Source organism: Phoxinus phoxinus (assembly GCF_949152265.1).
Source record: "Phoxinus phoxinus genome assembly, chromosome: 19".
Classification (NCBI taxonomy): domain Eukaryota; kingdom Metazoa; phylum Chordata; class Actinopteri; order Cypriniformes; family Leuciscidae; genus Phoxinus; species Phoxinus phoxinus.
Window position 1 is genome coordinate 11,615,155 of NC_136894.1, and position 10,926 is coordinate 11,626,080.

Below are 10,926 nucleotides of genomic sequence, written 5' to 3' on the forward strand. Positions count from 1 at the left end.
CCGTGATTTATGAAATGCTCCGTTTTGGGTAGGAAAAGGACACAGAGGACAGGAAGGAGGGGGATTATAATGACATCATAGGCAGAGCTAGAACACTATGATCTAGCGATGAGTGATAACATTTCTTTTCTTTTTGATCCGATATCAAGTACTTTCAAGACCAATTTTGATATCAGCACTGAGAACAGTTTTCTGAGAAAATATAAGCGTATATATAATATTAAATAAAACAAACAAATCTGTCAGTATTTACTCACCACCATGACGCTTCAAAGCTCCATGACTTTTCTTTTGTGGAACACAAAAGAAGATATTTAGCACAATGTGCAAGCTGCTCATAATGAAAGTCAATGGGGACCAAAGCTGCTCTTGGTCCAAAAAGAGAAGCTTGGACATTCTGCTAAATTATATCACATTTTATGTTTCACAGAATAAAGTCATAATGCTTCTTTACACAACCGAGTTAAGGCTGCTCTCTGCCTGCTCAAAATTCAACATAAAGAAGCAATGCAAAGCAGAACCTTATTTAACCAAGTGCAACATGTTGGATCAACATCTTTGTTGATCCTGGAACAACAATCCAATCAACCAATCAGATATAAGGGACAGGTTTACAGTTTATGTCAAGTTTAAGCTTACAACCATTGGTGTGTCTTCATCAGTGTAATTCACCAATCATTTCCCTTTGATTTAAGGGATAAATAACTTGTGGTTAGGTTTAGACCTAACATTTTCAGACAGGAATATAGTTCCAGGATCAACAAAATATGATGACCCGAATGCATCTCTGCAAAATCAAGATGTGCCAATGCCACACTGATCTGACCCACTTCAGCCCCTATAGTATTATAAATTATAATTATACAATTATAATATTACAATTATAAGTTATACATTTTTGCCACCTCTGAGCAGCATTAAACAGTCTATGTCAAGACACCTAAATGCCTTCAGAAGCGCTTCTGTGCCATCTTTTCAGTATAAATTTTTGCAAAACAGGTTCAAAGTCAAAAATAAATAATAATAATATTTATCCAGTCCAAAGGAATGAAAGGAGGAGACAACATTTTCTTTCAAACTTTTTTGATATGCTTTAAATTTCAGGGTAAATAAATAATAATAATAATAATAATAAAAAGCATATTTAAAAAAAACTTAGTATCAACATTATTAGGTAAGGATTCACCCATCCAAACAATCCACACATGCTCAGTTCAATATGTGTAAAACACATATTGAGCTACCGATCTCTGTAATCTTTGTACCGTTTCTGAAAAATGGACTGTGGTTTAACATACAGGCGAAGGAGATCATCCACACTGCACCTGTTGATATCGAGGTTGCTATAATGCTTCTGTCGTTTAGTTGAATAATCTCTGAAGGAAATAATCCAGGGTAATGCAGGTCAGGATAATCTGGGCTGGTTATATCGAGCAAATAATCTCACTGCATCAATGTGCTGAGTAAACCCAAATGATTCTGCTCTGTAATCTTCAATGGGTTGAGTCAAATGGAGCTTTCCATCTCTATATTTTAGACATTATTAAAGCAATAAACAAAAAGGGGATGTCAAGAGTTGTTGCAGCATGCAATAAAGCAGATAAAGAATAAACATCTCTTGCACCAAGTAATACAGTTAAGGAAGTTCTTGAACTTTTAAAAAATCATGTCCTTCATTAAGTTGCATCAACCCCAAAATATAGTTGAAAAGTATGAGGTCATGGCAGTTGTCACCAAGGATAAACTAAAGAGCTAATTTCCATATGTAACAGCCGTACAGGTTTATGCAGAGGGTCATAGGACGACCATCAGTCATTAAGGTACATTAATATTCATATGCTTTGGAAAACACAAATTAACACTCAAACAATAGTGGGCACACTTGACTGTTTTTGATGACCTTAGAAATAGTTTGATATAAAGGCTTCTGCTTGAATGCTTAATGAAATGCTTTACAAAAAGTACAGTTTATTACTTTGTTTAGAATATATTTAAAGGTTAACTAAACACTAAACCAACTTTTTTTAGTTAATGATCTGTACGAATGGAGCTTCATAAATGCTGTTCATTGATTCGAGTACTTTTTTTAACATTTGAGTATAAAGTGTTTTAATTTTCAAATATATGGTGTAAAAACGTCTGAGTGCTGCCCTCTTCAGGTTAAACGGAATCTCCTGAAGTAGGGGTACTCTCTGACGTAGGGTACTCTCTGACGCTGCGAGCTCACCACGCCCCTGGCAGCCGCTGGTATAAAAGCATCTGGTTCCGTCAACACCAGAGCGAGTCAGGAGCTGGAAATTGGAATTACGAGTTTTGAAAACGATCAGGATAGCGTATTTTAGCATCTAGTTATCATAGCATTTATAGTTATTTAGATTATTTTGTGTAGCCTAGGTAGTTATTTACGTAGTTGTTAGTGTTGTTAGAAGCATAGTTAGTTAGTAGCATAGTATTGCATCAGTTAGGATAATGTAGATTTTTAGCATTAGCTTTATCTGTATTTAGTACAGTGGTTAGGCTGGTATAGGTGTAGTGTTGCCGGTAGCAACAGCACTGCTGGACTGTATAACTTCCCACCAGACTTAGAAATTAGGCGCCAGTGTTTACATGCACTTGTGTGCCAAACGCTGCTCTTCCTGCATGGACTCCACAACCGCCGGCGCGTTTTGCTGGATATTTTTTTTCACATAGCGGCAAAATATGCTTAACGTAGGTCAATAGTAATAATAATCCACTCAGATACTGGACCCATTCTCTCTAGCGCGGCTGCTTCGCTAGCATCGTCGGATGCCGATCGCGAGGCGGGAGTTAATGCGATGCGACACCGCAGTTTGAGCTAGCGGCTCGAATTGATATGATTTTAGCTCTGTGTCCACAGACAATTCCTCCACTTCAGGTGAGAAAAGTCCTCAACTTTAAATGACCGCTCTGTTGCAAAGCTACTTGCGTCACTCTCCATCTTAGCGAGTCTGACAGCAGCTGTCAGTCACTGCGGGTCTGTCAATCACCCGCTCAGCCCCGCCCTCGGTTCGTCCGTTGGGCTCTGCCCACTTTTCCAGCATTTTTCAAATATTGCCAGTGGGTGGAGTCAGGCTCTGACCAGGGGTTTAGTTACCCTTTAAACATGCGATAATATTTTTATCATGGATTTTATATGGGTCTATTACGGTGGCCGAGAGAGCTCAACACGCTGAAGAAAACACATGCAAGAAGAAAAAACACCAGCAAATTGAGAAAACATCAGTTTGACAACACGTGCGGCAAATACTCACAATGCAACCAAACACAGTGCAACACGCTGCAAATATTCACAACGCACACATAATCAGGATGTTAAAATAAGCGGAAAAACTCACCTTTCAGGTCATCAACACCACTGATGAGAACAATGTCAGTTCGTCATTTGTTGTGTTGTGTCCCATTGAAAGATTTCCATTGTGGTCTGTGCAACGTGTTTCTGTATTTGGTTGCGTTGTGAGTATTTGCAGCACATGTGTTGTCAAACTGACGAAGATGTTTTCTTAATTTGCGGGTGTTTTTTCTATTTGCACATTTGCAGTGTGTTGAGCTCTCTCGGCCACCGTAGTCTAGGAAAAAGGTAAAGCAATAAAATGTCTATATAAAAGAATAAAAAAATAGGCTAATAAAAATAAATAAATAAATATTTAAAAAATCTAAATTTGGGGGTTGGGAAGATTTTTTTCTTAAAAAAAAAAAAAAAAAGTATTTTATGCTCACGTTGCACTCCTTAAAGGAATAGTTCACTTTAAAAAGAAAATCATCATTTACTCCCCCTCAAGTTGTTTCAAACCTTTATGAATTTCCTTCTTCTGCTGAACACAAAGGAAGATATTTTGAAGAATGTCGGTTACCAAACAGTTAATGCACCCCATTGACTTCCATATATATTCCTACTATGGAAGTCAATGGGGTCCATCAACTGTCTGGTTACCGACATTCTTCAAAATATCTTCCTTTGTGTTCAGCAGAAAAAAATTAATTCATAAAGGTTTGAAACAACTTGAGGGTGAGTAAATGATGACAGAATTTTCATTTTGAAGTTTACTATTCCTTTAATATGTTTGTGGAAACAGTGAGGCATTTTTTCAGGATTGTTTACTACCTGCCACTATTGATAAAACGAATGCATCATTGCTGAATTACCGTAGTTTTAACCTCAAACTTTTGAATAGTAGAGTATATATAAAAAAACAAAAATAAAATAAAAACTCTGAAATCAAATTAGAATGTGAAGTAACAGCCTCTCCAGAGAATCAAGTTTGACATGCAAAACCGTCTCAACCTGCAGTCATAATAAACCGTCATGCAAAGAGAAAGTCGGTTTCAGATTTTCCTATCGGTGAGATATGAATGAATGCAGCAATACATCATCAGGACATGACAGTGTGCAAACTGAACTCCAGACAGAAGTGCAGAAGAAAAACCATGGCAACCCTCCGTCGTTCATCATCTCTGTACAACAAAATATTTCTTTGTAGCTCCCGCTCCACTTTTCTCTTTTTGTAAAAGATCTCTTCTCTAAGGCCCACTGAAAATATCACCAATATCTGAAAATGAACACACTCTTCATTTCTCTCGTGGCTTTTGTGCCACCATTTGGAGTTTGTCAAAAGGGTGATCAGTCTGGGGGAGACTGAAGGTTTGTGGGGTTGTGAAGCTATGTACGTCCCCTCGGGCCTCCACCCCCAACCTGTTACTCTTCTGTTACTAGGCAACACCTGCTGGCATGTGCTAAATAAAGATTAGCACCAGGCCAACTGCCTGGCAGCGATGTAAAGGCTTCTAAGAGACAAAAGCACAGCTCCTGCTTTCTTACAACTTTCAACGTCCACCTCACAGTCTCTTTCTTAAAATTACAGATTAACCGCCAAAAGCACACGTTCTAGTTCCTGAGGAAAAAATAGCATGCAAGAGAAGATATGTAATTATAGTTTTTATTCTTAATTTTACAAAAGCATTTTGGCTGTTATCATGAAGAAATCCAAGTGAATGCGCCTGCACGTTCGTTGACCCCACAGGGCTAAACTTGTCATAGATGGCTGCTTTTAATCTAGAAGGGTCTAAACAATCATCATCTGGAGAATCACCTGTTGACAAAACCAAGAAACCTTGAACTGCGGAGAGCCTGCAGTCAACAAGGGAAAGCGACAGAACCATGCTAAAAAGAGAGTAAATAGCATGGCTTTAGAGAGGTGGTGCCAACTTCGAGATCTGAAGGGATTGAAGACTGACGCAGAGATTTTTTCCCCCACCCAAGACATTTTTGGAGTAGCTCAAATAGCTCTTTTGCTACATGTGATCTGATCTGACAGATTAATCATTAGATCTAATAGTTAGTAGTGATTCAATTATCTTTTTATTAAATTTGGTCAGAACAAAAGTGGCAGATCTGTTACTTGCTTATTCAGATACTTTTTTTTTCCAGATATGCCTACTAGGCCATTCTTATTGGCTACGTTAAGGCTGCAGGGAAAAGTGGCCCAAATCCCCCCCCAAAAAATCCAAATAACATGTAATTTGATCTTTTCGATTCTGATTTGGCCCACTTCCATATGTGGTCCTAAATCAGATACAGGTCTGGGGCCTCATTTATAACCGTTGCGTACGCACAAAACAGACCCTGAAAGAGGCGTACGCCACTTCCGACGCATAAGTTGTGATTTATAAAAACAAACTTGACGGGAAAATGTGCGCACCTGCACGCAAACTCTGACCCATGCGTACGAACGTTTTGGAGACGGAGCAGTTTGGCGACACCGATGGTGAGCTAGAGTTTTGTCTTTTTGGTCACTTTTAGACAGAAAATCGAAATAAAACGATACATATAAAGGAAGATAATACAAATATAATTTCACTCACCAAGCCTATCATATATATATATAAAATCTCAAAATGTACAAGTGTATTGTATGTTAAATGACATGCTTTAATAAAAAGACGTTTGATATGAGTCTTAATCATAAATAGGCTACAGTTTAGGCCTAATGTTGTTTGATTTCTGATATAAACATTTAGATTAAATATGCCATTCTCATTAACGGAGTTAAACACTTAAACTACATGACATTTAGGCCTACTGAATAGTAAAAAAAAAAAAAAGTAAAAAAAAAAATAATTATATATATATATATATATTCAATAAATAGCCTATAAATATTGGTTGTGGATGCAATGCTTTTGAACACTTTTCCTTTGGCATGCTGTGTTTCAATGTTTTAACTACAGAGATAATTGCTTATCATGATAATAGCAGATTGTGCAAATATAATGCACAACAAGGTCTTTCTGTTTCCATTAAAAATATAAATCAATTAAAAAGACTATTTGGTCAGTGGAAAAGATTGAGAAAAACTTTATCTGAAATGTATTTTACACTATTTGATTTATTTATTCAAAAACAAGGCAAGGATACTAAATTATTTTTATTAATGTAATGTGACGGCATATCCGTATGTCATATTTTCCTAATGTCTTGTACCGTTAAACATGTTATCACTTCACGTGGATGAATAATCATATGCAAATGATATGCAGATGAGGATATGCATAGTAAAACTAGGCGTTGTAAGCTCCATATATGGTTATTTCGGGGAGGAGACGCATGTGCGCACAATCTTCCGCTGAGTGGGATTTATAAAGTGAATTCTGCGCAGGTTCGGGCGTACGCACGGTTTTATAAGTCTCAATATTTTTTTGCGCACGCCATTTTTGGCTTTTGGGCGCACGTACACTTTTAGTAAGGATCCTACGCACAGTTTTATAAATGAGGCCCCTGGTGTTTTGCAATAAAACCTCAGTCTGAAAAGTCATATCGGAATTCATGCAAATTTTACGTCATTTTAGATCCTCATTCGTCACAGTTAGTTTGATGGGAGTCACACACAAGATTTTACATACCGGTAGTTCTTTCAACCATGCAGAGGAGCAGGTCAAAGCACAACCCATGTGAAAAAAAAAAAAAAAAAACAACTCCGCAATTTTATCTTTCAAACAGAGATAACGATAGAGAGGCAAAAGTTACGTACTGCAGCTTTAAGTAGACCACACACCAAGACCAAACAACAATCACAGATTTTGGGAACACAAAAAACATCAGTAACTAATCGACAGCATAGCTAAACTTATACCATTGATGGTTGAAAAAGTGTTGATATGTAGTTTCTAGCATGTTCTAGAATCTAGATGGTCAAAAATAGACATAATAATGATTAATACTGATCATTTTACATTGTTAAAGTGGGATGTCTATTTACAATTGGAGCCATGCGATGTTTGAACAGGTGTGACTGGGTGTCCAGGGCGGAACGGAGTGAATGTGAAATGGGAGAAATGGGAGTGAACGTGGGAAATATATAACTGCTAAACGACTGAAAACATGGAGGAAAAATGCATCTAATCCTCACAAAAAAACACAAGCTCATCCGCCGGTGCTCTCCTTCTGTGGCTGGCAGCCATTGCATAACCCTTTCGTTACATAATCCCAAATGTACATTCATGACAGAGGTTTATCTTTAGCACTTTTTAGCATGAGGCATCCTGGAGTGTCCTATATGAGAGGAGGGGAAGGAGAGAGAGAAAAAACGGGCCCACCAACACCCCCGAACGTCCTGTTTTAGCAGCAGAAGCATCATCATGATAAGGGGGACGCTTGAGTGATGCTTCACCCTCTTCCCACATACGAGGTTTGCTTTGCATTTAAAATAGGAGTATGACAAAACCAAGCATGAACGTGGGGGCGTTCGGTTCATGAAATAGAGACATTTAAAGCTGGAGAATATATTATCTTCCAAAAATCATTTTGTCTGTGGATGGTGCTTAAAGATTTTAAACTAGAGAAAACAATAGGGAAAATATGGTTTCTAGTGACCAACCAAACTGCTCTAGATGGTGGATTAGCTAGACAACCAGCCAATGACATCAAGGTCAACATTGCAAAACCATGTTGTTGCAAAAGCTGGTATGTTTTTTCTCAGAAGAAAAAATATGTTCAATGTTTGCCTTACAAACTGCGTATGCTAACTGCGATGGTTAGGTTTAGGGGTTGGGTGATGGAGCTTTACGCTTACGTTTTTCTAAAAACTCAAAATTGTACAAATTAGGCAAAAAATAAAATAGTTGCGTTTTCTCATGAGATCGGGTTGGGGTGTTGCAATGCTTTGAAGTAATATTCAAGTCTTTTGCATCTGTCTGTTTAAAGTAATGTAATTTAAAACTTTTAATTAAAGACTTTTAATGCAAATTTCAAAAAGAATTGTAGACTACCGGTAATTCTACAACACAACACCAATAAAAATACAAAAGCTGATAAACAGTGATGTTTTAGAAGGGAAACATAATTGTACACACCACATCAATCCTGTTCTTGTATGATGGAGATGAGGATGATTTAGCCTTTTGATGATATTTAAAAAAAAAAAAAAAATCTGGAACATAAATTATTTTCCCCCTGTGGTGAAAATCATGTTTTTATTTGTTGTTTATATGTCTGTTGTTTTTTAATATGCTTTAAGACAAACCATGCTCAAATTCCTAAGTCAACACCATTGTTGAGTATTTTCTCTTTAAAACCGCAGTAAACCAAAGACAGTCTCAAAAGCGCAGCTTGAAATTTCGGGCATTTCTGTCGTCAAAAACTACCTTGTAGCCAATCACTTCAACGTGTGGATCTCTGAGCTGGTGCGAGTGAGTGGAGGCGGGGCTAATTTGTTTATTCATAGAACTGCATATACTAAATGAGGCAAGGGTCTAGACTTTACATTCAAGCTATTTTAAAAGCATGAAGGCCTTTTTTTTAAAATATGTAATTTTGGTGATCAAAGATTAGTTTTAAGGGATACAAATTGACTACAGGGGGATTTTAAATCAGTTTTCAATATTGAAGGCAGTAAAAAGTCTTTGATACTTCAAGGACCTCGTGCATAAATGGTACAAGATATATGGTAATATTAACTTTTTGAAGCGAAATTAACGAAAGACATTTTTGGGTGAACCCCTTTTTATGGCAATAATGAGGGCATCTTGACTAGCGAGAACCTCGTTGGTCAGGACTTGTGACTCTGTTAAGGGGCATATTGGAAGGTGGATGCTTGGTACGTAGATGGCTGGACCTCAGCTTCTTCATTCCCGTCTGCTGTGTGTGGATTTTCTGCAATGGCTGGTCGAAGTTCTCAGCTGTGATATGCAGTACTTAAATGCATTTCTTAAAGATTTATTTTGGATTAAAATGACCATGTTGTAATTGCTCATGTATTAGGTAACGTTCACCCTCAGTCCATTCTATAATGCCACTCAAGCTTGAATGTCCTATTATTGTAGTCATCATTTCATCAAAGGCAGATACATCCTTTGTTGAACTGAAATGCTTCCTTTTGCATCAAACTTGATATCAAACCAAGTTTTTCTCTTAAATGGAGTTGGTATGGGCATGTGTTATGCAAATTACTAACCTCGGTCACATCGTCACACATTTAGAATACTCCGAATTCAACAACATCAGAACGTGGTTAGGAACAAATTGTTAGGTTTTAGTGAGGGTTATATTAGATCTCTTTCATGTGCTGTGCTATGACATTCCCTGCATGTGGTGTTTGTGTCGGTGTGGCTAATTATGTTCGAGCTCTCTGCAGTGACCATAGTAACAATCTCCACGGTCTGCAGAATCACTGCCTTGTCTCTAGAACAAACCAACACGCCAGAGAAAAGAGAGAGGGTCGAGTCTGTCAGTCAAAGCAGGAGACCAGACAGCTCCTGTCAGTCCGAGAGAAAGAACACTAACTGATAAACAGGAAGTGAGATGGATGGCTGCAGGGAAACAATCACCATGAGCTAACGAAGGAAGATAAACCAAACAACTAGCATTCAACCCAAGACAGACAGAGAATTAAAGGCTAAAAAAGAGCAAGATTGTGATCATGCATTACCCTACCCGACAAGTTTGAGTCAGGGAAGGACTGTGAAAGAATACTGAACGGGATTGAACCACGACAGACAATACCCTGATCCTAACGAATCTGTGTGAAAAGCAGAAGATGGATACTTAAGATTTTACAGACTTGCCCTATACAGCTGCATGACATGCTCATAGGACAGGGGTTTTCAAACCTGTCCTGGATGACCTCCCGCACTGCACATTTTGTAAATCTCCCTTATCTGGCACACCCACTTCAGGTCTTGCAGTCTCTTTTAAAGAGGTCGTGAGTTGTATGACCATGTCTTTTCTACCTTTCTGGGGCTTGAAAGTGGTAATAACATTGGAGGGGTCAGAAAGCTGTCGGATTTCATCAAAAATATCTTAATTTGTGTTGCCGAAGATGAACGAAGGTCTTACGGGTTTAGAATGACATGAGGGTGATTAATGACAGAAATAATTTTTTTTGGTTAACTAATTTTAAGGAAAGCATCACTAGCTATATTTCCACCCAATGTTGCGAATTTAACTTGCACAAAACCTGTGCAATATTGTAATAGCACATAAAACATTTGCGAATAAAACACCATTTCCATCCAGTGAGTCGAAGAGAACAATAGTACACGTTCCTGATCAAAACTGCCACCAAATATCAGTAAGAAAAGTCAGGCGATGGCACTTCCGCTCACATGTAGGGTTGTGGGTTTGTTCGAATCCATAACCCTGGCGTGTCCACTCGTGTTCCTGGAGGGCCACTATCCAGCAGTGTAAATCCAATTCTAATTAACACACCTGACCAGCTAATCAAGGTATTCAGGATACCTAGAAACCTCCAGACAAGTATGTTGGAGCAGTTTGAAGCTAAACTCTGCAGGACATTGGCCTTCCAGAAGCAGGTTTGGACACCCCTGCTATTACTATGATCGCGTTAAAATTTGGCACCAACTCATCTCGAACCTTTTGTATATGAACATGCAAGACATCACAAATCCTGTAGC